The sequence below is a fragment of the Mus caroli genome, chromosome 14, assembly GCF_900094665.2.
Source record: "Mus caroli chromosome 14, CAROLI_EIJ_v1.1, whole genome shotgun sequence".
Classification (NCBI taxonomy): domain Eukaryota; kingdom Metazoa; phylum Chordata; class Mammalia; order Rodentia; family Muridae; genus Mus; species Mus caroli.
Genome location: NC_034583.1, coordinates 101,200,704 through 101,228,027, shown reverse-complemented (window position 1 = coordinate 101,228,027; position 27,324 = coordinate 101,200,704). Strand labels below are relative to the sequence as shown.

General features: G+C 34.3%; 1 long non-coding RNA gene across 1 annotated transcript in view; it reads left to right on the top strand.

Moving 5' to 3' along the window:
- The window catches only part of LOC115029220, a 90,901-nt gene that overhangs the window by 39,135 nt on the left and 24,442 nt on the right, over positions 1-27,324 (top strand). The window contains exon 2 of the long non-coding RNA XR_003834779.1: positions 568-746. This is a non-coding gene — a long non-coding RNA (uncharacterized LOC115029220). The remainder of the gene's footprint in view (positions 1-567; positions 747-27,324) is intronic.

Genomic DNA, 27,324 nt, shown 5'->3' with positions numbered 1-27,324 from the left:
TTAGCCAGAGTTATTCAGAAACATCACGGGAATCAGATTCTCTTTTTCTCAGGTTCTTTTTTGTTATTATTTTTATAAATGTACATGTACTGGAGTAATGTTTTGTTATGTATTATCTCACTCATTGGCTTTCCTAAATGACAGTATTTGCAGGACATCCCCAGTTACTTGGTTTATCAAAAGGAATGTGGACCGAAAATGCTGTGTGGCCTTTGCTTTTCTGCTAAATGAAAACCATTAGTTAAAAATGTCCAACTTCTCCTTTGCCATCATCTCTCATACTAATTTTATAAGCTGTGAGATATGCTATGCAACACAATGTTGGCCCAGGAGGATCCATACCATTAAATGTGACTGAGGCTGGAGCTAGAGCTGCTCTACAGTGTGTGGTCTCCCCATCTTCATGAGAGATAGTCATGGAATCTGACAGCACGGGCTTGGTCAAGGGAGAGTGTGCAGAGTGGCCACCAGCTGCTTACCAGTTCACGGAATGTGTTGCAGAGGGTGATCTTAAGGAGTGTTTCTACTTTCCACATTTTTGTCTGAATCCCAGATTTTTCTTTCTAGGATTCCTCCAGCTAACCAGACCTGACTTCATCAGACAGTTATGATGGTTAACTGTTTGTTATGATGGTTAACTCAGTCTTCTACCTGAATACCCCAAGATATTGATCAAGTCAACAACATTGAACCTCAGAACACAGGAAATCTTGGACAAACTGGGAGACAGCTTGTCAGTATCTAAGGTATTTATTTATTCTAAAAATGTACATAATCTACAGACATAATGTTCCCACAGTATTAAATAATATAATAAACTGAAGGTTTCTTTCAAAATAAAAATCATTTTCTTATGTCAAGTACATTAGACATTAACATGTAGTGTTACAAGGTAATTATCAAATGATTCTGATTTGAAAATAGATAAAAATTTTCTATAAGACACATATTAATCTAAACAGCCTTTTGGATACACACTGTTGCCATTAAAACAAAGTGTTCTTAGTATAGTTCATATATCCTTGACCCTAGCATCAGGAAACACAAACTTTGAGTTGCTCTTTGGCTAACTACAGACTATGCTATCTTGGTCTTGTTGTACATGATGTTCAGCAAGTGTTTGATTACTAAGCTGTGTGCTTACATCTCGCAGGTGGTTTTAGTTTTGTTTTTGACAAGGTCTTCCTGAATATCCTAGGCAAGTCTTCTGCTTTTCCTGCCTCAGCCTCCCAGGTGGCTTAGTCTGTTCTGGTGAGGTGCTTTGTTTTCTTTTCATTCTTTAAAAATTTTTTATTAGGTATTTTCTTCATTTAGATTTCCAATGCTATCCAAAAAGTCCCCCATACTCTCCCCCCACACACTCCACCACCCACCCACTCCCACTTCTTGGCCCTGGCATTCCCCTGTACTGAGGCATATAAAGTTTGCAAGACCAATGGGCCTCCCTTTCCAATGATGGCTGACTAAGCCATCTTCTGCTACATATGCAGCTAGAGGCACGAGCTCTGGGGTACTGGTTATTTCATATTGTTGTTCCACCTATAGGGTTGCAGTTCCCTTTAGTTCCTTGGATACTTTCTCTAGCTCCTCCATTGGGGGCCCTGTGATCCATCCAATAGCTGACTGTGAGCATCCACTTCTGTGTTTGCTAGGCCCTGGCATAGCCTCACAAGAGACAGCTATATCTGGGTCCTTTCAGAAAAATCTTGCTAGTGTATGCAATGCTGTCACTGTTTGGAGGCTGATTATGGGATGGATCCCCAGGTATGGCAGTCTCTAGATGTTCCATCCTTTTGTCTCATCTTCAAACTTTTTCTCTGTAACTCCTTCCATGGGTGTTTTGTTCCCAATTCTAAAAAGGGGCAAAGTGTCCACACTTTGGTCTTTGTTCTCTTTTTTTGGTTCCTACATACAAAAGGAGATTGTTCCCACTTTCATGTTAAAGCTTAAATTTTTCATGGCACTTGCATCTACTAAACTCTAAGCCAGAGTCATAATCCCACTGTAAGACACGTAGCTGCCTGCTCTGGTGTTTGGTGTGTTTGTTTTTATTGTGGGGCTGCTATAACTGATTATTGATGAAAAAAATTGGAAACAGGCCCTTAGCCGTTTATCCAGTCTCCCCTCACTTCCTTCATGACTGTGCATCAATGCAGCTTTGTAGACCAGTAGAGGTATCGCGATTTTGATACCTCACCAACATTTCCTGACTCTTCTTTGGTTTATGAAAGGTGACAGGTTGCTTTATACACTACTAAAGTTAACACAGTTTGGCCTTTGAGTGTAGACCCATCATATATCTGTTTCTCTAATTGCTTGGTGGCGCCCCCTTCCACGATTCAGTCACCTAGCTTTATGTGACCAGTTAAACAGCTATCATATTATAGAGAATCAACACCAAAATTTGGTGCAAAGTAAAAAGTAGAGCTGGAGACATAAACAAACATTTTGTCCAAAACTATATGGGATATCAAGGTATTTTCCCCCTTTCTGGACTCACTATATTTAGAAAAATTAGTGTGTGTCTAACTGCTGTGTCCAAGCATGCTGGTACATATTATACAACTTGCAACATTTCTGTTGTCGAAAACTCACACTCTGTGAACTCTATTTTTCCACTGAGAACTAGCATTTAATAATTGTTGATCAAACACCAGGAAAAAATGTATGCCTAATAGAATATGTTTAATTATCTATACATTGTAACTTACAGTCTATTAATATAACAATGTAAAGTACATTTATGGCATTCATATAAAAGTAAATAAAAGGAGTACTCGTGGCTAGCCTAACATTTTTCTTCTATTGCCTTAAATCAATTTGAAAAAAATTATACAAAGTGTTGTGTCTAACTCAGCAAATGGACAAATTTAAGGAAAAAAAAATCACCATTTTTATACATAAACCTTGTCACCTAAAAACATTTTTTAAATATAAGGTATGCTTACTTTTACTCTTAAAAGGTTTGTTTGTCTGTAGTTGTACTGTCAATAAAGTAGCTTCGATCCTTTAAGAGTAGTAGACAGCTTTTTACAGCTTTCTCCTATATATGCCAAGCACATTTTCCACTCGGCTCCTAAAATGATTACTCTACAAATTGTAATGTTTTGTTACATTTATTTTTATAATAGTCTAGATTTCTGTCTGCAAAGAAAGTGTTATAAATTTTCCTAAAAGCTTATTTTAAAGTATACACTTTATTGTTATTTCCTTTATCATTAAATTATTATTTTGTGTTGTAAGTTTGTGATATGACTATATGAAATTGTGTGTGTGTCTGAAAGTGAGTGTATACATGTGGATGAGCAAGGTCTTTGAGGTTGTATTTCATTAATGGCTTCCTGTTTAAAAAAAAAAACAAAAACAAAGAACTCCTTCTGAGTCTGAAGCTCATCAGCTTTTCCAAGCTAACTGGTTGAGGAGTTCTAGAACACTGTCTATTCTTTAGTAGTAGTTATATAATTTTTTTGTTTTGTATTCTGGGAAAAAGTCATTGGTGTAAGTTGAATTTATTGAATGTGTGTTGCCTGTAGAGGTTTCAAAGATCTATGTTCATGGTCAGTTATACTTGTAAAGTTGAACACTCAAAAGAATAGCATATAGATAAGTTATGCACTGAGAGTAACTTCAGGATAAAAGCAATGTTTTCTCACAGCTCTAAAGTTAGAGAAATCTAAGATGAGAGAACTCACAGATAGTGTGTATACTGAGAAATTACTCCCAGGTTCAAAAATAACAACTTCCTATACTGAGAAACGAAAGAAAGCCATTTTGAGTATTGGTTAAAGTTGCTAAAATTTCACATTTTTAAACCTGTTCATCCAGACATAAAACAAAACAAGACACAGCAGTGCTTTTGAGCTACTTTTGGGCCTTCCAATAACAGTTGTATGATTTTTTTATGTTCCTTTCTCATTCAATTTCTTCTGCTTCCTGCTTGTATTTATTTTCATTTAATTTCTGCATCGGCCAAAAGGACATGAGAGATATTATGAAAATATATGTTGCAATATAGGAAAACTAGAATGGATGTAAACTATGAACTAGTGAAAAAATAAAACTGAAGATATAAAATATAGGGGATAAAAATGAAAGTGATGTAATAATACCTGTGTAAAATAAGCGTGCAGTTGGATAGGGTATGCCTGAACTGTGCAACTCTCTCTTCTGACTACAGTTATGTAGGGGAAGTAATTATTTTGTAACTTCCTGTTCTGTAATTCAAAGATTGGTAAGTCCTCAAGAAAGACACAAATATTTGAGGTATTTGGAATCTACTAAATGATGCTCCTCAAGTAAGTTTGAATAGTGGAATTTTTAAAAATATTTTATTACATATTTTCCTCAATTACATTTCCAATGCTATCCCAAAAGTCCCTCATACCCCCCCCCCACTTCCCTACCCACCCATTCCTTTTTTTTTTCCCTGGCGTTCCCCTGTACTGGGGCATATAAAGTTTGGGTGTCCAATGGGTCCCTCTTTCCAGTGATGGCCGACTAGGCCATCTTTTGATACATATGCAGCTAGAGTCAAGAGCTCCGGGGTACTGGTTAGTTCATAATGTTGTTCCACCTATAGGGTTGCAGATCCCTTTAGCTCCTTGGGTAACTTTCTCTAGCTCCTCCATTGGGAGCCCTGTGATCCATCCAATAGCTAACTGTGAGCATCCACTTCTGTGTTTGCTAGGTCCCAGCATAGTCTCACAAGAGACAGCTATATCAGAGTCCTTTCAGCAAAAATCTTGCTAGTGTATGCAATGGTGTTAGCCTTTGGAAGCTGATTATGGGATGGATCCCTGGATATGACAGTCTCCAGATGGTCCATTCTTTTGTCACAGCTCCAAACTTTGTCTCTGTAACTCCTTCCATGGGTGTTTTGTTTCCAATTCTAAGGAGGGACATAGTGTCCACACTTTGGTCTTCGTTCTTCTTGAGTTTCATGTGTTTAGCAAATTGTATCTTATATCTTGTGTATCCTAGGTTTTGTGCTAATATCCACTTATCACTGAGTACATATTGTGTGAGTTCCTTTGTGATTATGTTACCTCACTCAAAGAGAGGCCCATTGGACAGGCAAACTTTATATGCCCCAGTACAGGGGAATGCCAGGGCCAAAAAAATGGGAATGGGTGTGTAGAGAAGTGGGGGGAGAGGGTATGGGGGACTTTTGGTGTAGCATTGGAAATGTAATTGAGGAAAATATGTAATAAAAATATTAAAAAAAAAGAAAAAAAAAGCCTAAAGATGGAAACAACCAAAAACTCCACCTAAGTTGATACCTATGAACCCCCAAAATGACTAGAACATCAAGATACTTCTAAATGTGTAGCAGTAGTATGCCAAACTTGCTAGTAGCTATAGTTCTCTAATTGGACTTAAGATTCATACAACAAGAGGGAAACTATTCCTGGTACCTAAAACCCTTAAATTTCTTGGTGCTAGTGACTTCATCAATTTCAGGGAAGAACCAACAGCCCCCACTTTATCAAATCAGCACAATAACAAATACATATACATGTTTGTCATTATACCTCCACATAAGGATAGTCCTGACTGTTCGTTAACCAAGTTCTTTTTACAACAGACAGAAACCATTGCAGGGACCTACAACCAATCAAAATACAAGAGTTGAGGAGTTCAGTCCCATTGACTCCATCTACAAAACAATTTCTGTAGCAAAAGCTCAGGAAATATTGTGGAAGAGGGAGTGGAAATACTGTCAAGGGTTAGAGGTCAGGGAGGTGGATCTGAGCTTGTGTTGACACTGAAATAGTTGACTTGTAGTTTATTCATTATTTACAAACACTTCAAAGTTTTGAAGATTGTAGTAACAAGGATTGTCCTTATAAGCTATGACTTGATATTAAGAGTAAAATATTTTTCTGGAAGAATGAAGGTTTTAAAAAGGTAATCTGTTCAGGCATCAGGAGAATTTTATACTGCATTCTCTAAAATGCATAATATGTCTAGGTGTTTTCTGGTCGTGTTGAGGCAAGTAAAGGGGAGGCTTTGTGCCTGAGGATCTTTCTGTTTCCAGCATTCTTGTGAATGCAATTGGGGTTTTACCTAGAGACAATTCTCAAAACTGACTAGGAAATAAAACTGTGCCCATACCAGTCACAGCCATCTGTCAGCCAACTGATTATATAATTATGGAATGTCATTGAACAACCAAGGGAAATCCCTAGGGATAGAGTAATTTTTTCACGTTCCCTCAGAATTCTGCACCTGAAGGCTCCTTTCCCACACCGCTCCGAGGGAAGTTCTCTGACCCTTTACACTCTTGCCTGATGTGTCTTGTTACTCTTGGTCAACAGAACCTTTGCTAAATTTATTTTGTCAAAAGATTTTAGTTTATTCATATAGTTACAATGAATAGGAGACTGGAAAAGGTAGCTGGCTATGATTTAGTCTATCTAAAGTTCTTAGCATATGTCTATATGCCATTTACATTAGTAGGCATTTGGCATCCAGTAAGGTCCCATTCCTCATCAGTTTCCACTTGCTTTCCATGGGTTCAGTAATTTAGTGGACCTGCTATATATAGGTGATATGTCATTCTGCTGAGAATGGCACAGTCTCACTATCTTAGCTCTGAGTCACTAAAGAACTGAACCACCTTTTGGTCTGATGACCCGTCCAGCAGGTCCAGTTATTCGAGGGTCTCGAGGGGACCTTCTCCTAAGAACCAAATGGGGGGTAGAGAGAAATGGGGGCCTTGTGCGAATAAGGACACGAAAACCGTTCTGGATTGCATCAAGCCCCAAATGTATTAGCCAGGCCCGAGGTTTAAATGTACAAGCAAAATGGGAAGTGCCTTTCAGCAGGAGGAATGGGACAGAGGAAATGTACCTCAGTAGGAGGGATGGGGCAGTGGAAAGAGAGGAAGTACTTCTCAGCAGGAGGGATGGGGCAGCAGAAATTTTTCTTTTGGTGACTACACTGGGAAGCGGGAACTTGGCAGTATCAGGGTACATCTTGAGGTCAGGACATCTGGAGCTGACTTAGGGTTGGAATGATCTGTGGTTGTTCTCTGAGCAGTGCGTCCAGTGGCCCGCTTTTGACCCTCTTTTCTTCTCGGGGGGAGAGGCCCAATTCAGAGATCAGGACAATAGCGTTGCCTTAATAGCTCCCAACAGTCTGATATCTCTAAGCTGCATGTTACCCACTTGCTGACCATTCAATGGTGACCATGGTTATCAGGTTGAATGTTTCAGATCTCAGTGCCTGCATTCAATGAATCTTGCAGGGTAGCCTAACCATGTATTACAAAGCTGATGTCATTTTCCTCACCATATTTCTCCATAAAATCATGCCACCTTATATCATCACAGGAAATGGGCAAAGGTAGTTCAAATTATAGTTTTATAAAAGAGGATCAGATTCATATTACTCTCATTTTAAGTATTGTTATCTCGTTCTACTTTATTTTTCATTACACTTGATCTCTTACTCTACCTAATTTATAAACATTATTATGTATGTGTTCATGAAAAAAGGTATATAAAATTTTCAGTAATCTCTGAAATACCAGGTACCCATTAAAATCTTAGAAGACAACCCTGTAGAAAAGGATTGCTGCCTTTGTGTCAGTATCATATTATCATGTCTATATAAAATTTTTATATCAAAGAGTCCTGTAAATGTTTATGAACTATACCACCTTACTTCTTCAGCATAAGATACTAAGTGAGGTCTATGAGTCTGCTAGCCACATTATATATTCTTTACAATGGATTTTAAGGCTAGCATGATGTTTCATAATACAACAGCATATCCAAAAACCCAGCACAACCCTACATAATAATCTAGACTAATTAAATTTTAAAAGTTTATAACATAAGATCCTCATAAATCATTTGTATAGAATGTAATCTGAAAGGGGCAAAGTTGTGTGTGTTTTTTTTCAGTGACAGAGAAGAGAAACTATTTTTCTAATGCAAAGTGATCAGCTTGTTCTTTCTTTCTAGCATATGATCAAGATAGGAAGTCACAAGTAGAAATTATCTTTGAACAGTTTTAGGAACATTGCATGCTTTGCTGTATTAATTTTCATTATGTTATGGCCTTGTTAGTGATTTATAATTTTCATTATAATGTGACTAAATTGAGAACAGGACACAAAGTAGCATATTCAAAATTACATCAGTATTTAATGATGTTAGAATACAACGCTATTTAAAATTTATCTGAAGCTAACTGGTCACAGAGTTTGTACTCATTAACCCTAAGCATCCCACCCCCAATACAGGACGACAATACTGTGTAGCCAGTGGTGGTGGATGTTGTAATGTTAGGGATGGGTGTCCATGAGCCCTAGAAATATCGGTAGAAATATTACTTCTTGCCATATATACGACTTACTTATCATGCTTTGAAGAAATAGTGTAGAAAACACTATGAAAGCGTTCACCCTTGACCTTTTATGACAGCCATATGTGGAAAATATGCTGAGATATATTGAGCAAAATAATTAATCTCAACACTAGGGAGGTAGAAGCAGAAACAGTTAGATCTCTGTGAATTTAAGGCAAGCTTGTTCCACAAAACAGGTTCCAAGAGTAACAGGGCTACCCTATCTTAAAAAACTATTAAAATTAATTTCACCCTTATTTTAATCCCTTATATTTTCTTAACATTTTCAATATAGCTAGTGAGGAATCAAGTACTCACTTTCAAGAGAAATTTAAATTGTGACATTAATTAATATATTGTAGCAGAATTTATTTCTTGTACTGTACTCTATTGTCAAAACAATGTAATTGTAGCACAATAGAGTACAATACAATTTGGAGTTTTGTGATAATTTGTATCTGGTGATATTAATTGGGCTATAATCATTTTAATAGGTAAAATATTTGAGAATCAGTCTATTGAAAAATTTTAAAAATGGCAACATAGGTCTTTATGCACATTGTATATTTGAGGGTTGTATATGTGTGTTTGTGCACTTGTGTGTATGTGAGTGTATGTACATTTATATCATTAGAGTTTATTTATATATGTATATATGTATGTTTATGTATGTAAGTGAATATATATGTATGTTTGTACTTTGATCAGTGTGGGGATACTAGACTTATATAAGTCACCACTACAGTTTTTGCCATAAGCACTTTCTCTAAACTCTAGCAAGAATATCATTGTTAAAACAATATCATGACATTTTATTAAATGCTTGCTGGTATAAATTACTACTCTATTTTTGATATCACCTGATTAAACATTCCATAGTCTGTATTGTATTATAATGATATTGTTGATATCATTGTTTCAAAAATAAGTGATCTGGAGTCAGATGTGATAGCTCATGTTTGTAATTCCAGTGATCAAAAGGCTGAGCCAATAGGATCAAATGAATTTGAGGCCAGCCTATTTTGTATAGTGTGTTAAGTCCTGGTTGCATTAGGGAATGAAACCTTCTTTCTGACACCATGGCAACAATGTAACTGAATGGAGCCAACAGATTTAAATAAACTTCTGAGTCTCAAAGGAATAATAAAGGATGATCATGTTATAATGAAAGACAAGAAGGGTTGTGTTTCACAGAGAAAGACCCTTAAACAGAGGGAAGAATTTTATGTTTGGCTAATTTTTTCTGATTTATAAGCTACTTTGAATAAAACACTGTGATATTTTTCCTTCATGTATTTAATGTATTTATAGTGGACATTAATTCTCAAATATTTCTCATTTTAAATGCTATATTTACTTATTAGTAAATTCAAGCTTGTAATTTTCTTCTGTGATAAATAGATGATGGATAGGAAGTCAGATGATAAAAATTTTTATGGCATGTATAAATGACAGTCAAAACACTGGGAATTGCTGAAATGGTTTTGAGAAAAAACTATAATTAAAAATTATATCTTTATTATATAACCAGAAAAAGAAAGAACATAAATCTACTTATATTGTTAACAGTAAGCACTTATATAATTGCTTTTTAATTAATATGTAATAAATTGCTTCAATTGTCACTTTAATTAAATATACAGTATCTGAGTATTTGGAGTGTTTGTGAAATCTGTGATAAATTATATCATTGAAAGCTCCTTTTATACTTTATTTGGTTGTGTACACTAAGATGAGAAATTTGGTAAGAAAAAAAATCCCTGTTCAAAATATTTACCTTCAAATTATGTCACTCAAATATACACAATTATTCAGATGGATAGGATCACTTATTTGAAAATTTAACAATGTTTAAAACTTTAGTTTATATTGCCAAATGTTCTATCTCTATTTTATTGATGGAGATCTAGGGTGTTCATTAAGATCTTACCAGTTTGTATGTGCAAAACTCCATATGTGTTCCTATGAATTACAGATTATTTCCCACTCCCCTTCTTGACATTGGTATGGGAAGGGATTTACATTTATGCAAACCCATTATGCTGCTTTTCAGACCTTTTATATAATAGTTTTAAGAGATTAGAAGTGACAACAGCCATAAAAAGGGAAATAACCATTATAAAATCAAATCTGATTTCATGACAATTTGCGGGAAAGTATTGTCTTTTCTTACTCAATTTTCCCCCATGTACCTCTTAGTACAAAAGCACATATCTAAATGGCAAATCATTTTCTACTTTTCGATTTAAAAATACTCTTTATTGAATAAAGGAAAAGTATTGCCATTTTTTTGAGCTGAGAGAAAGTTGTTCCATACCATTTTTCACTGATACACAACTTTTTTCACAGAATTTCGCCAGGACTTATATTTTCTCATTAATATAAATAAAAATATTATTTGGCATTATATTTAGAATATGTAAATATTAAGCAATATTCAAAAATATGTGAAATGAACATTTGCATTATAACATCAGAAACATAAATACTGAAAGAATTACATGCATTAATATCTTTGTATATTCATTATAAATAAACTTTAATGTAATCAGTAATTCTTAGTACTGCTAAGTTGTTCTGGAATTTGGTTATGTTTAGAATTTATTCAAAAATATAAATGCATGATTACATCCATCATTCTAACATATATATGTATACAATGTATATACACATTGTACATTATATACATTATATATTCATTTATACACACACAAACACACATATGTATATTTCAACATTTTAGAATGAGCTGGTTGAATTGAGACCAAGTTTGTCATTAATTTTAAATCAATTTACATAGAAGAGATAGTCTAGTATATTCTATACTAAAAGGAACATTTACTCATGGCCTTTACATTTTAATAGCATATTTAATTTGTTTTTGACATCGTGAAAGCAACACAAGAAAGAATGTATGGAGCATACTGTGTTTTTTCCTATCCACCTTTTCTCATTTAGTTGTATGTGTTAGATCAAAACTTGCTTCTAAATTTGATCTCATACTTAATTGCATTCTTTTTAAACTTCATTCATACAGAAATTCAAAACACTCTCATTAAATTGACTATAAAACTTCATATGACAACATCTCAGAGCCATAGATATCACCCCCCCCCAGTCCCCCGTGCCTTCCATGTGCAGCTATAGAAATCCTTTTTTTCCCATTAATTTATTTATTTATAAATTTAACATTCCAATCACTCTCCCTCATGGTGCCCCCTCACATTCTTTGTCCCACCTCTCCACTGAGAGGGCTAGGACACCCTGGGCATCCTCCCCTCTCTTACTACTATGCTCATGTTCATTCAGGGAACTGATTTTCTGTACTGCATTTTCTTTGTCAGTATTACCTAACAGAAGAACGTCTCTAGAGTGTACATATTTCTTCACTGATTTATGGCAGTGTTTTCCAAAATGCTCCATATATAGAAATAAAGAACATCATTTAAATTTTGGAAGCTAATGTCTGATATCAATGTAAATATTCTTTCAAAGTATGGAGTTTCCTGTGGAGATGTTTTTCTTATGAAATAAGTGAAATGAATTTATAATCTCACTGTAACTAAATAGTCTAACACGATCAAGCTAGTCTAAAATGCTAGCATAGAGTTGCTATTTACCAGGTTGTAAATTTATGGTTTAAAAACAATATTACCTTGTTCTTCTTTCCTGTCATATCTATTGTTTGTCCTTAATTTCTAAGCAAGCATAATGGACACTATTACAGAGTCTCAAGCTACTCATTCTGTCCTACCAATTTGTCTAAATTCCCATCACTGAACTTGACTTATAAGTTCTGCTGAAGGCTTTGTCTATGAAGGCATTTTGAGTCCTCACCAATTGCATGTGTACACAAGTGGACTCTGTTGAGAAAAGGTACTGTGAATATACCCATCACTTTCAACATGATTCAGATTTCTACATTCACTGGCATCTTCCCATTTTGAACATGTCCTCTAAGGACCTGTAAGTGCCGGTATCACATATTCATTTTCTTTTTCCTTAGAGATATTTGATTGATATCCTTTCACTTTGCTTTAATTTATTCTTTTACCATTTCTGGCAGATTTTTATGCCTTCAAAGTCTGTCCCTGAATTCCAGCCTTTCACTAATCTCATATTACACTCAGTCTTGTTGCTGCATTGCATTCCTAACTATGTGGTGATAATTCTAATCTTGCCATCTCAAACCCTGTATATCTTTAAGATAAGTCTACATTTCCCTCTGCCACAAAGTCTCTTGAACTATAATTTTCATCTTAGTTTTAAATTAATCTCTCAGGTATTCAACATAGAGTTAGCGTACAGGAATTTGGCAGTGAGGACCAAATGTCATCAGAAGGAAAAATCAAATAGAGAAACATTTTTGTTTTGTTTTGTTTTCCATAGCAACCGCTAACACATTATTTAAACCAAAAACGATCATAGAAAATCATGAACATATACTCATACTTTATATGTAATCTGAGAACTGAGAGTTAGCACTATATTAACACTAGCAGAAAACACACTGTTATTAGTATTTAGGAGGCTCATAGATAACTGATTGATAACATGAAGAGCTCACATTCCCTGCCAACCTCACCCCAGCACACCCTGGAGTATTGTCATGGATAGATCTCGCTATTCTTTCTATTTCTATTTCCAATTGTTCAGGAAGCTCACTCCATTTATTTCACACAATGGTTCAGATCTGTCCTTTCCTTTCTATTACCACCGCCACAGAACAGTCTCAAGGGGCCCATGACCTTTCATCCAGAGAATTATAGGAAACTTTTATGTGATTTATTTTCCTCTAAAACTTTTCTCACATTATAATCTAATACATTCTCTTTGAATGATGTTTTCTTCTAAAGCAGAATTTTGACCATCCAAATTTGAAAGGAATATTTCCCATTACTTTGAACTTAGATAGATAATATGTAAATATATAATAGATAAATTGATAATAGATAGATAATAGATAATATGTAAATTGTTTTCTAAAATTCAGTATTTTATATCATAATGTGGTATTATTTGCAATCATTTTCAAACATGCATATACCCTAAAGCCGTTCAAATTCACCTGTGTAAACTCATTTTGTATATTATTTCATTCTAACTTCTGCTGGTGGCATATGGTCATCCCTCCTTCCTGTAGAATTCATGTTTTTATTTAATTTTTTCACCAGTCATTTGAAAAGACTTCACTGTCTTTGCATTAGCAAGAGAAGAGCTTAGATAATTTGGACTTTGCATGTTTGCTCTATCTGCTTACCCAGTCTACTTATATAAATTCATTTTAAATGAACATATCATCAGATCTTTTAGTAGGAGGTACAGCCTCAGAAACGAGGGCCAACAATACTTTAGCAGTCCAGATTCTGTCATCATTATATCATCACAATGAGGACTTCCATATTTCCAAATATTTTTTTCTTTTGTTCTTCTATTTTGAAAAAAAGAACATAAATTGAGAATGTCTATAATAAAATAAAATGATGTTAATTCTTAACCTAAAAATGAGGAAAATTAAACACATAGCAAGGGATTTTAAATATTACTTTTATATTTTGAAAATATTTTTTCCTGTCTGAGTATTACTGAAATTAAAGATTAAGAGCAAGAAAAAAAAAACATATTCATGACATTTAAAAGTTTTAAAATGAGATAAAATTGTCTTTGGCTTATTAAGTTAAATGTTTTAATCTATTTATTATTACTGAGTTTATAAATTCATTTTTACATATATTACTTATCACTTTACATACTTTTATTCAATTAGTAAATTATTAGGGACTGAAATAGCCAACCTAGTTTATATTTTTGTTATACTTGTAATTTTTCTCAGAAAGGGAAGCTACAAAGTATATGGAATGACACACAATAACTTAAAATATACATCTTTATTGGGAAAGAAATGTAAGAATGAAGATGTAACTCATGTGACAGCGTGTTTCCATAGCTGTCTATTACCAGAACCATGTAAACTGGACATGGTGGCACATACTTAGTATTCGTGATTTTCTTATCATGGTATACATATTTTGTTTTAGTGAGTTATCAACTCATATGTTATAAATTATAAATAAAATATTCTACTCTGTGCCTAGTCACTCTAATGCTAATAGGAATAAATTAATGAAGTATTTCCTATTCTGAATATACAACATATTCAATATTAAATAATTGCTTTTCATATTTCCTAAACTTGTGTAATTTATATTTACATTTTACTATGTATAATTGTTGAAAATACAAAACACTTCAAGGTTAAATTACATAATTTATTTGTAAGTTACAATAACAGAATATATAAATGCCTCTCATAATCAAATAGTACTTGCCTATATAGAAGTTTCCAGTTATAACGTGATGAAATGTTTGGATAGAGTGGTTGTTGTTTTCTGAAGGAAAGTGTGACCCAAAGGCAGAAGCAATACCAAAGAAAGCAAAATGTTAAATATTGGCATAAGGAAGCATTATCCCTATGCATTGTCATCATTAAAACGAAGGGGGCAGTGCAATATTCATTTCAGAATGAGGTAAACACTTTTTTCTCACAAATGAATAACCTGACTTACTTTATTTAGCAAAATACTCATTTTAAAACTCTAATATGTGCAAAAATAATATGTTCAACTGATCTAATAACACAACATTGTAGCTTCCATTCTTCAGAGACCAGAGGAGGATGATCAGAAGTCCAGGGGCCTTCTTTATCACAACCATTTATAAATTCTATGTATATATCTTTGTGGCCTTTAAAAATATATATTTGGTTTATATTATCTCATATCTTTAAAAACTCATAACCTTGAAATTATTTTTAAAAAGGACAATCATACTAATGTTTAATAAATGTTGCCTGCAATTGATGTCAAAATTTGACTAACTCATAAATTTATCTTTCCAAAAAGTCAGCTTTGACATACTCTTAGATTATTTAAAAAACAAAACAAAACAGTAATCAGTGGTTGATGAAATAGCTCAGCATAGAACGATGCCAGCTGCAAAGCCCGATGTCCTGAGTTGAATCCCTGGGACACACGTGATGGAAGGAGAGAACGGATCCAGCTAAGACGTCCGTTGATTTCCACAAATATGCTGTGGGTAATAATTAAATAAGTAGGTAATATAAAATAAAAAGTAGTAATGGATGAAATTAGCCTTTTTGGAGGCAGGCCAAGTTTCATCTCATTATTTAGTCAAAAAAGACTATTCACTTCTCATCTTCCTGTCCCCATCTTCTGAATGCTGGTTCGTAAGCATGTGCCACCATGTCCAGTTTACATGGTTCTGGTAATAGACAGCTATGGAAACACGCTGTTACATGAGTTACATCTTCATTCTTACATTTCTTTCCCAATAAAGATGTATATTTTAAGTTATTGTGTGCCATTCCATATACTTTGTAGCTTCCCTTTCTGAGAAAAATTACAAGTATAACAAAAATATAAACTAGGTTGGCTATTTCAGTCCCTAAAGTGTTCACATAAAGACCTTCATATATACTTTGAATTTTTTGAAAATTTTACTTGTATAAAAGGCAGAAATAAAGTGCAAAGCATGGGGCCTGCATGGGTTTGCACCAGGCTCTCTGCAAACATGTTGTGGCTGTTTTTTTTTTTTTTTAATATTTTTATTAGGTATTTTCCTCATTCACATTTCCAATGCTATCCCAAAAGTCCCCCATACACTACCCCCCACTCCTCTACCCACCCACTTCCCCTTTTTGGCCCTGGCGTTTCCCTGTACTGGGGCATATAAAGTTTGCATGTCTAATGGGCCTCTCTTTCCACTGATGGCCGACTAGGCCATCTTCTGCTACATATGCAGCTAGAGTCAAGAGCTCCGGGGTACTGGTTAGTTCATATTGTTGTTCCACCTATAGCATGTTGTGGCTGTAAGGTGGATGGTGTTATGTGTCTCCTAACAGTGGGAGTGGGTGCATCTCTATCTCTTTTGCCTGCTCTTGAAACTCTTTTGCTCCCCCCATTGGGTGGACTTGTTCAGCCTTCATATGAGGGGTTTTTCTTTGTCTTATTTTGTCATGCTTTATCCAGTTGGACTGTATGTAGTCTCTTGGAGGACGGCTTTCTTTCTGAAGAGGAAATGAAGGAGGAGAGGACCTTGGGGAGGCAGGGAGTCGAGAGGATCTAGGAGGATCTAGGAGGATCTAGGAGGATCTAAGAGGATCTAGCAGTAGTGGAGGGATGGGAAACTGTGACTGGAAGGTATTGTATAAGAGAAGGATCCATTTTCAATTAAAAAAAAAAAAACACCTTAATGTCTGCCTCCAGAACATTCATATGTGCAGTAAAAATAAGTTTAAACTCTGAGTGCTTTGAAGGAGCAATGAAAAATTTCATGTAGTCCTGATTATATCAGATTTGGTTATTATAGACACTATTATAACAGTATTAAAAATAAATCAGACACCAAGGAAATACAGAATAAAATGATTTCACAGCAAGTTAAAATAGTTCTTGTAGATAATGCTAGAGGTCTTCAACGAAGTGAGATGTGGAAATTTTTAGGATTGAAATGGAATATATTCAGGTTTTGAAAATATCTATAGTCTTGAATATAAGTCTCATTAAGAGGAATTATCAGATCAGATTGCTACTAATTTAAAGCGTTATTTCTTATGAAAGATGGGGAAATGGTCAGATTGACCTGTGTTTAAGAAAATAAACTTATTTTTGTATATTTTAATTTATGTTGGTTATAGTGTATGCAAATAAAGATGTCCTGAAAAAACACTGAAGGAAAAGTGATGTGTAGAATTGAAGGATATTTTAGATGTTTAAAGATAAAACTTAGTTTCTGTGATTCAGTCACATTTGAATTTTTATCTTGTTAAAGTTACATTCATTAAGACTATGCTATTTCTTTTAGAAAAGGTTAATTGTATTAATATCATTTAAATTACTTTAATATTTAAACTGTAAGTTGTCAATGGATGTTAGCTAAAATAAACACTAAAATGTGATATCGTCACTCATGTATCATCTGGGGTGAAATTTTGTTCTAAATAAATTGTTCTAGAGCCATATGGCCTTAAGAATTGTGCACCAGCTTGTAAGGAGGAGATAGAAAATTATCATAAACTGAGCTGCCTGACAGGAAGAACAAGTTCCAGGATCATCTGATGGAATCCACAGTTGAAAGACAGCAATGGAGAGGCAGGGGATGGACCTGCCTGGGGCACGGGCTATTTTTATACTATTTTCACATAAATAATTGTCTTTCAATAACCCTAACACTTGTCTAATAATTCTAACACTCTTGAGTCAGCAGATCTATTGAAAGCTAAATAATTCTATACTCAATTTTGTTTTTTCGACTTATACACTTTTATCTCAATACCCATTTGTTTTGATCAGTTTTCCTCTAGTGATGCTCCCTTTAACTTAATTTAATTATTAATTTAATTTTTACACATCTAAACAATTTGAATTTTATCTTCTTATCCTATTGAACCATGTAATTAGAATGCAATATTTTGCAATATTTTCAATTTTCCTGTTAACTTTGAGTAAAAAATCAACTTCGTCACATGATTAGAAAAGATGTCAAATAAAAGTTAGGACTAGCACTCAACCACTGTACATTTCACATATATGTTTATTACTTAATTTGTATTACACCTGGCCTGAAGTGCACATGGAAATGATGTTCTCTGACACTGAAATCCGATAGGAAGTTATATGAAAGCCACAAATAAATGGAGTTAGCTGCAGTGATAGTGGCACCGTGAATAAATGGAATTGAGCACGATAATAAGGTATGACAGCAAGGGAGACAGTTAAATAGGATGCATACCGAATTCACGAAATCAACATCAGAGATGTTCTGCTTCTGAGAAAACTGGAATAATTTTGAAAGAGGAATCACATGAATCTGTAAATCAGTGTGAAACAATAACTGAGAATGGCAATTCCTTTGAAAATCCAATCAAAATCAAGTCAAGAGAGATTCAGTCTTGGTAATAAATGTGGGTCTGTGTTTGTTTTAGAACTCATTGAGAAATCTTTGAATGGTTGTAAGAAGGGAAAGACCACGTAATTAGACTTTTAGCTGTGTGCAAGACCACTCTGAGATTTCACCCATGAAAGAGCAGGGATTGGTTCATAGTTTCTGTCTCTAACCTAAGCCAAGAAAGTTTTATGTTTGTTAAATAATCCCTGGACCTGGGAATGGGACGATCCAGAGTATATATATATATATATATATATATATATAAAAAGGAAATACTGTAAGTGGCTGGATATATAGCTTCACTGGCCTACATATGTGTTTATTGTTTGGAAATTAGGTTTAAAGTAAGCATCCCAATAATAAAATGTGGCAATGATAAGGTGCCTTTAGATACATTGGGGACACTTGTGTATCACTTCTATCACATTCTATTGACTTTAGAACTTAACCACATTCTCAAATTGAAGAGAAATAAAATTGAATCAAAAATTGAATAATTTGGGTACATAGTTTTTCCTTCTGTTCTCTGAGGTCAAGTAAGACCTGGGTTATTTGCTTTGCAACCTACAGTTACCTGCACTATGAATTCTCATAATTTTCATGCCATCATGATATCATGGCCAATATCTCATCATCTTGATTACACAAATGTATGGATACTGTCCCTTAGGTACAGTTTCTTAGTTATGTCTGCTTAAGTATAGTTCCTGACATCCTGCCTAAGGAATAAAGGAGGCACGTCTACCCAGAATTTCTTGGTTTAATAGACTGTAGTAATTACAATAACTCCTGAAAGATGTAGATAGCACAGAATCACAATGCAGTTATGAGACCCAGTTTTAGATCCTGTAAAAAAAAAAAAAAAAAAACTGTAGCTAGCTTATTGGCTATGTCACAGTAGTGTTACCTGGAACCTGTAATGGATCTTTCTGTTCCTTACCTTTCTCTTCATGCTCCTTGACTTCTGAAGCATCCATTGATGTCTATAATGTATTAGTCATGTTTGCTTCAAACACTCTTCTCAGTCCAAATTCTTAATATATCGGGCCCTTTTAAAATTTGTTTACTGTCTCTGTTCCCATAAATCTAACAGAGTGGTGCTACTATAAAAATTAATTTATGGTCATTTTCTAAAGAAATTACTCTATTAGATAGAAAGAACAGCTTTTTCTATAATTTGAAGTCCTTTGGTGTCTGCTAAGTAGAAGGTCTGCTATAAAGCTGGTTTAGTTTGGGTTTGTTGTATGTGGGAACAGAGATGTGCCTGAAGCTTGTTAAATCCGCTGGGCTGCAGCTAGCTATGTCACTGCCATTATGTTCTTGAGGGCTCAAAAATGTGATCTTTATATTTGGATCAACTTACCCTTTATTGTTTGAAATATAGTAGATAGATTCCAAGACAGAGTAGAACAATACAAGCCCATGGCCTTTGGTTGCTCAGTATTAGGGATCCATTGTATTATTTGTTTTATAGACAACAGTCTAAAGAATCAAAGAAACATTGGCAGAGCACTACTCCTCTATGCTAAAACTGCCATATTGTAGAGAAGTGTATTGAACGGAGCACAGAATTAGATGCTACAGTTAAATAACTAAGAATTAAGATGTGCACTGGTATCCATGTACATTTTACTTATATCCATCCAGGAGAGATATGACTGGTCTCATATAGAAAAGACAAATCCTCAACTGGTAGCTTTTTACTCCAGGCTATTTCAGAAGGTATTAGAGCTCTGCATGTGACTAAAGGCCACAGGACTGCATGTATTCCACATTCCTTCTGACACATGTATCTTTAGTTATCCTTTGATTTGGTAACACTTGTATGACATACAGATATGCAAGGATAGATGTCCTTAAGGGCAAACATGTCCCTTACTGATCTTATCGGTTGTGTTGTCAGTGAAAGTAGAAATGAAAGTAGAAGTGTTAGAAAACCAGCAGTCTCAGCAGCAAGTGGCATGATCTAATTATTGTTACTTTTAAATTTTCAGGATTTTATACTATATGAAGAAAAAATGAGATAATAGTAAATAAAAGTAGAAACAAATGATAGAAAGCAATTGCCATTTACAGTGTACAGACATAGAGTTTTGGATTGAATAGCTAGGAATATAATGTTATTGTTACTAAGAATATATTTTCTTTTATGATTGAAATAAAATCTAGAATTTTCACATTAGCAAGCATTAGTTTTCTATTGAGTAGGAAGAGCAAATTTGAAACTTGGCAAAATTGATAGAAACTCCTCAGAATTTTTAATTTAAAACCAATAGTATAAAAATGTCTTCAGATGAAATATATAGGACTATGAACCTTAGGAAAGTTAGATAGTCAGAAACTCTCTGAAGAAGGAAGTGAGTAGAGGCATAAAGTAATAGGTGTGAAGACTGCAGGAAGCCATGCACAGTGAGGAAAGCAGGCTGCTAAAAACCACAGAAACTTAAACACACCAAACTCAAACACACTGATGTACCTGAATCCCCTTTCACTTCTTTTTCTATGGATTTAGTTATTTTCATTAACATTAATAAAGCCAGGATAGTAAAAGTTTCTGGACTAAGTATTTGGAATTTGCTTCCAAATTCCTTGCTTTGTGCTGCTCAAAAGTCTGTTCCTGAGGGAATATTAAACTTCTTAAACTTCTCAGAGGAAAATGTCCTTCTTGTCCTACAAAATCTATTTATTTCATAATTTTACTATAATTTTTCCAATTTGAGTATTTAATGTCAAAATTCCTCTTACCTGCATTAAACCATGGTAGAGTAGAAACAATTTTAATTAGCATAAAATTAGAGTGGACTGTAATTTTGATTGTCATTAAGTATATATTCGTGAGTTCCCTCTTGTGCACTTCTCTCTGTAGTCACATCTTTGGTTCTATGTGGAGGAGAAGAAAGGCAACCTGATAGAAGAACTTGAAGGCATTGAGTCAGTCTGAGACTCTTATGTGCTATTTGAATATTGATTTTTTTCCTGTCTTTTTTTTTTTTGAGTTTTTTCTGTAGAGCCAGCTGTCTTTGTTATGCCTTCAACATTAGAGTTAGAGTATTGGAAGAATGGTAGATACAAAGGACAGTGGGAAGGTTTCCAAGAGTCCAATTAGCTCAGCTCTTAGTGATGTTAAGCTTGCCAATGTTTTAGACAGATGCAGTTCTTGGAGCTTTATATAGACTAAACACACTCACAATTCCATTGGGAATTAGACCACAACACAGATATTTATAAAATTCATGCATTAATTGTTAGTATCCTTTGACCACCTTAGCTTTTATTGCATGACTCTTGAAAATCCAGGACTGGTGATTCTGATTCACTATGTAGAAAGAAAATATAAATCTATTGCTGGAGATGATATCATTAGTGTTGTAATAAACATAAAATCAAGGATTCCCATCCACAATTTCTAATTTCATTAACAGATTTTTAACGTATATCAAATGACATGTTGGGCCAATGACTATTAAGTAAAATAGTGGAAATCTGGATTCCAGATAAGTTGGACATTAATTTGTTTCTCTGACGAACGATGATATCATTTAAAAAGGAGTGTCTCCCTCTCTTTAACTTTAGGTTTCCAGTTATACCAACTTTGACAAAAAATAGAATGCTCTGATAAATTAGAGATAGAGGAAACATAGATGCAGTGGATAATTTAGATATGAGCAGGAGAGAAAGATGGATGAAAAGTCTCAGAGGGCAAATTCAGGGTGAGGTGAGTTACATCATCGAACATTGTGCCACCATGGCCAAATAGAAGATTGGGAGAAAGTAAGCAATTCATTGAATTATTTCTGCCATTATATGTCTCTTATGTTTTCATGTACTGATTGTATTGATTTAAATCTTTGCATTTTAATCTATTACGCGAAATGAAATAAAGTAGTTTCACTGACTTAAGTGAGTTAAAATCATCTTCAATGTTGGGAACAATCAATTCTTCGAACCAATGTTCTGTTAAAGCTTTATTTGGAGAAAATTTCCAAATCTTTTCACAAATGAAAGGGAATATACATAAATTATTATGAAAGAGAAGTTATCAGAATTGTTAGGGACACTGTTATTTGCCATTTTTAAACATTTTTTCTGACTTCGTTTGGATTTATGTGTTTCTCTCCTAAAGTGAACTCTATGCTCTCTCCACAAATCAACTGCATGAAGAACAGAACTTACTGAAACTTACCTAAAGTGCAATAAAACCAACCAAAAGGAAACCAGAAGTTCAGTTTTGCACAATATGAATAATGTTACAGCAGAGAATAATATCCATCTTAGCTCTCCTTCCCTCAAATGCCCCTTAAGAATTTATGCTTCCAATGAATGGCTAGTCTAGTGGGATGCAGTTTTCTAGGCTAAGATGTAAAATATCTTAAAATACATTTGTAACTGAGTGACTGAATTTCTACTATTTTCAAAAAATGGGACTGCAAATCAGAGCTATCATGTTGCAAAAAGAATTGATTGGGAACAAAATTAAGCTACCGAATGATATTTTTGTCTTATACATTCTATGTCACCTGAAAATATATGAGTATATGTTGACTAAACATATATTTTCACCATCAGTGACATTAAAAGGGGAACAATATTTCTTTTGGTTAGCCTGCTTTAAGCCAAATATTCTGAAAGAAAAAAGTTTATGGCTGTACATTAGGGACTTATCTATTTGTGTCACAGATGTGAAAATTGGAAAAAAAAGAGCCAGGTAGAACAACTTTAATATGTTTCTAAAAGTGCTTTGAAATAAATATTTAAAAGTTACAGATGCATTAATCACTTAAAATATTTTGTGGCTAAAAGTTCAGGAAATTTATTCTAAGTTATATCTGTACTTACCAAGTAATCTTTTTGCCCATTTTATTTCTACATGAACCATACAGATTTAATTTCCTTATTACTTCTATTTAAATATATATTTAGTAACCAAGTGGTTTTATACTGGATGCTTATCTTAAAATGTCTTTTCCCTCACTATAGAAATATAGCACAGATATTGTCAAAGCAATATTGCTATTTTTCAAGGAAAAACATATTAAAATATAATACTATTATTTTAATGAAAAGGAAGTACTATTGCTAATTTTAAATCAAATACAAATAGGCATTTTAAACTCTGTAGTCAAACAGGTGATTAGCAATATTAGTTATATAAATAACATGAGTTCATAACAAACAGTTATCCAAATTGGGAGATATTTAGGACACAAAATATCCATGGAAGAAATCAATGCTAACTAGTCTATAAAATCATTAACTTTTACAGCAATGAAGTAACACTATATATACTTCATATTAACCTTTGAAGAATGATTATTAGAAATGTGTATTCGTGTGAAGAATAATATTTATTTTGACAAAAAGGATGAGGCAATGAATTTGTAAAATATTGTTTACTGTGTAATAAGACAGGCATGAGGACCATCTAAGCCTCGTAAACATACTAACAAAATAAGTATTTAATGAAACTATTGTATGGGGTGAGAAAGTCATGCATGTAATATTGTTAAATGTCTACATATTGCTATTTACATAAAAGGTAGCCATCATACTCATAATAGCTTATGATGCTTATAATTGTGTCTATATTTTCTAAAAAGAACTTTGGTAATCCTGTCTATTTATTTTAAAATATTTATATTCTTTAGTATAATATTGCCATTGCTACACATTTGTTTGTTAAGTACAAATCCAATTTAAAGTTTATGATTATTACTATATATCTTGTACATGATAATGTGTTTTATTATGACATTTTCACAATACATATAACATTTCAATCACAAGTCCCACCCATTGTTGAGTATGTAACTTCTGGTAGACTGATCACAGTCCAGGGCTGGTCCCCAAAGCTAAGACTAGGATGAGAGAAAACAATTATTTGGGTGAGAAGGGAGGTAGAAGTGTTTCTGGAAGAAATTGGGGTACTGAATTTTATCAAATAAATGTATGGGATTACTGAAAAATAATAAATACATGTTAAAATTTTATTTGCTCACAGACAATGCTTTCATAAAGAATTTTCAAGAACAATTATATTATAAGTAATATTTGAGCATTTTTCTTATGAATATTTCACCAATAAAGACTAAATAAGCATTCTAAAATATTATGTTTATTATAAAAGTGCATTATTCTTCTAAGTGATAATTTGCAAATTGGAATGAAATATAAATTTCTAAATCCAAAACACAGTCACTGTTTCTTAGTTGAGTTTATAGGGGACATTGAATGTGGATTTTGAGAGTGTGTCTCCACCTTGCCATCATTAAACAAAGAAGGTTTCTGACACTCATGCCTAAGGTGTAAGAAGAAAAATGGTTCTTTCCAATGAGTCAGGTTTTGGTGGGGGGGGGGGCGGGTGTCAAAAAATCTGAGGTATTTTCCTCATTTACATTTCCAATGCTATCTCAAAAGTCTCCCATACCCTCCCCCAATCCCCCTACCCACCCACTCCCCCTTTTTGGCCCTGGCGTTCCCCTGTACTAGGGCATATAAAGTTTGCAAGTCTAATGGGCCTCTCTTTCCAGTGATGGCCCACTAGGCCATCTTTTGATACATATGCAGCTAGAGTCAAGAGCTCTGGGGTACTGGTTAGTTCATATTGTTGTTCCACCTATAGGGTTGCAGATCCCTTTAGCTCCTTGGGTACTTTCTTTAGCTCCTGAGAGATATTCTTAACCTTTACCGTTTCTAACAGAGTTCAGGAAAGTCCAACTTTGTTTGTAATAGTCTCAGTAATAAGAGTAATTTAAATGGTGCATGTAGATCTTAGAGCAGTATTGTCTGGTGTTCTTAAGGCCTGACCCTGAGTTGGTTCACTGCACTGGAAAAGAATCATATGAGTGATAAACCTTGATAAAGTAATATTTTTATTTAGAAGTAAAAGCATCCATGACATTTCCATAGAATTATAAATTTTGCATTTTAAGCACAATTCTTTCCAAGAAAAATGATCACAGTAATCAGCACCTAAAATACAGCTACGAAGTTGTCATAGTTATGAAGAGTCACCATGACCAAGTAACTCTTACAAAGGACAACGTTTAATCAGGGCCAGGTTACAGTTTTAGTCCTTTATTGTGGCACAAATCATGGCAGTGTGTAGGCAGACATGGTGGAGCTGCAGAAAGAGATAGGTGGGGGAGCAAGGATGGAGGTCCCCCTGGGATACCAAGCTACTCAGGGTGGCTTGGATTAGCCCACAGGGTTCTGACAACAGGGAAGATGGGTGGAGAAAGGTGAGGTTACCTGCATGTTTCAGGAGTCTGTTCGAGGTAGAGGAGAGTTGGCAGGAAAATGGAGATCCCCCCTGGGATAGCAGGTTGCTCAGGACCAAATTTTTATTCTTTGTTATTAAAATTTGTGGTGGTTTAAGGCTCCAGAGAGTGGGGAGATGGTTTAGGGATTAAAACTAATTTTTGGTCTTTAGAGAACCTGATTTTAATCCTAATACCCAGAGAACATCTCACAAGCACGTATAACTCTTGTTCCACAGAATCTAATGACACTTTCTGGTCTCTGAATGGACTGTGCACACACACACACACACACACACACACACACACACACACAGAGGTAAAACACATATATACATAAAATAGAAGAAAAAGGGAAACCATTTTTTGATATCTTCACATATTTCTGTCACATGTACTGATCATTATCACACACTCATCCCTCTATCTCCTTTTTCTTCTATTATTGACTGATTATTTATTTATTTATTTATTTATTTATTTATTTATTTTCAAGTCAGGGTTTCTCTTTGTAACCCTGGCTGTCCTGGAACTCACTCTGTAGACCAAGTTGGCCTTGAACTCAGAAAACTACCTGCCTCTGCCTCCCCGGTGCTGGGATTAAAGATGTGTGCCACCACTGCCCTTTTGCGTCTATTTATCCCTCTTTACTTCATAACTTTTTCATACTTATGTCTAATTATTTTGTTTTGTGATCTAGTGATCTAGTGAAATTAGTGATCTAGTGAAATTTGTTAACTAGTGTCACTTGTGTAATCGTGGATTTGCATCTTTCTTTTGGAACCTAGTGGGATCATCAGTGGGTATAAAGTTGAAGGCAATGGTCCTTCTCCATCAAAACTAAATAAAGCACTAAGAGATTTGGCTATGTCTGATGGTTGATCTGGCTAGTTCGGAGTATCTTAGTGAAGGGATGCACAGTTATTCTGAGTTCTTTAACACAATATTTATATCAGGGCTACAGAGTACCATTTTTAAGTCTTTCATCATATATGCTGTCTTTTATAGACCTTCCATTCTCTGTCCTAAAATGTCCTGTATGATTTAAAAGGGATGTTGTTTTGTTTATGTCTGAGTCCTTAATCGTCACTATCAGCAGCTATAGATATTATAATTTGGCAGCATTCACTGTAAAATAAAGTTTAAATCATGTCCATGACAACACAGTGAAAATGTAATGAAACTTTTGTAAAGCGTTTTTAAAAAATGATTTTTGGTGACTTGTATGTGCATATGTCTATGTGTGGTATGTTCAAAAGTGTGAAAATTATCCCAGAGACATAAGGATCGGATTGTCATGGAACTGTAGGTACTGGTGGTTTTAAAATCAATTCTGTCCCAGTATCTTTAAGAAATAAAAAGTAATATTGAAACCTAGTGGAATAGAAGTTTCTTAAATATATTCAAACAAAAAACTATCTAAACAAAACCTTCAAATAATAGTGGTGACAGATTCCATATTGCATATCACTTATCATCAAAAGAAGCCTCCAGTCCTGTGGTTTGGGTTACATCTAATGAAGTTTTTGGCCAAAGGAGTTCCAGAGGAAATCATAAATAACCTGGACTGTTGTCAAGACAGTTACTCTTTAGAAGCTGATAGCAACCATTGCTAAAGGCAATATCTGAACAACTCTCTGAAGACATGGGCAGTTTAGGTGTTTCCTACCTAAATCCATCCTTGCTATAGACTAGAGTTGTTCTTCAGGACAATACTTTGTATGCTTCCAAAAAGTAACATAAACAC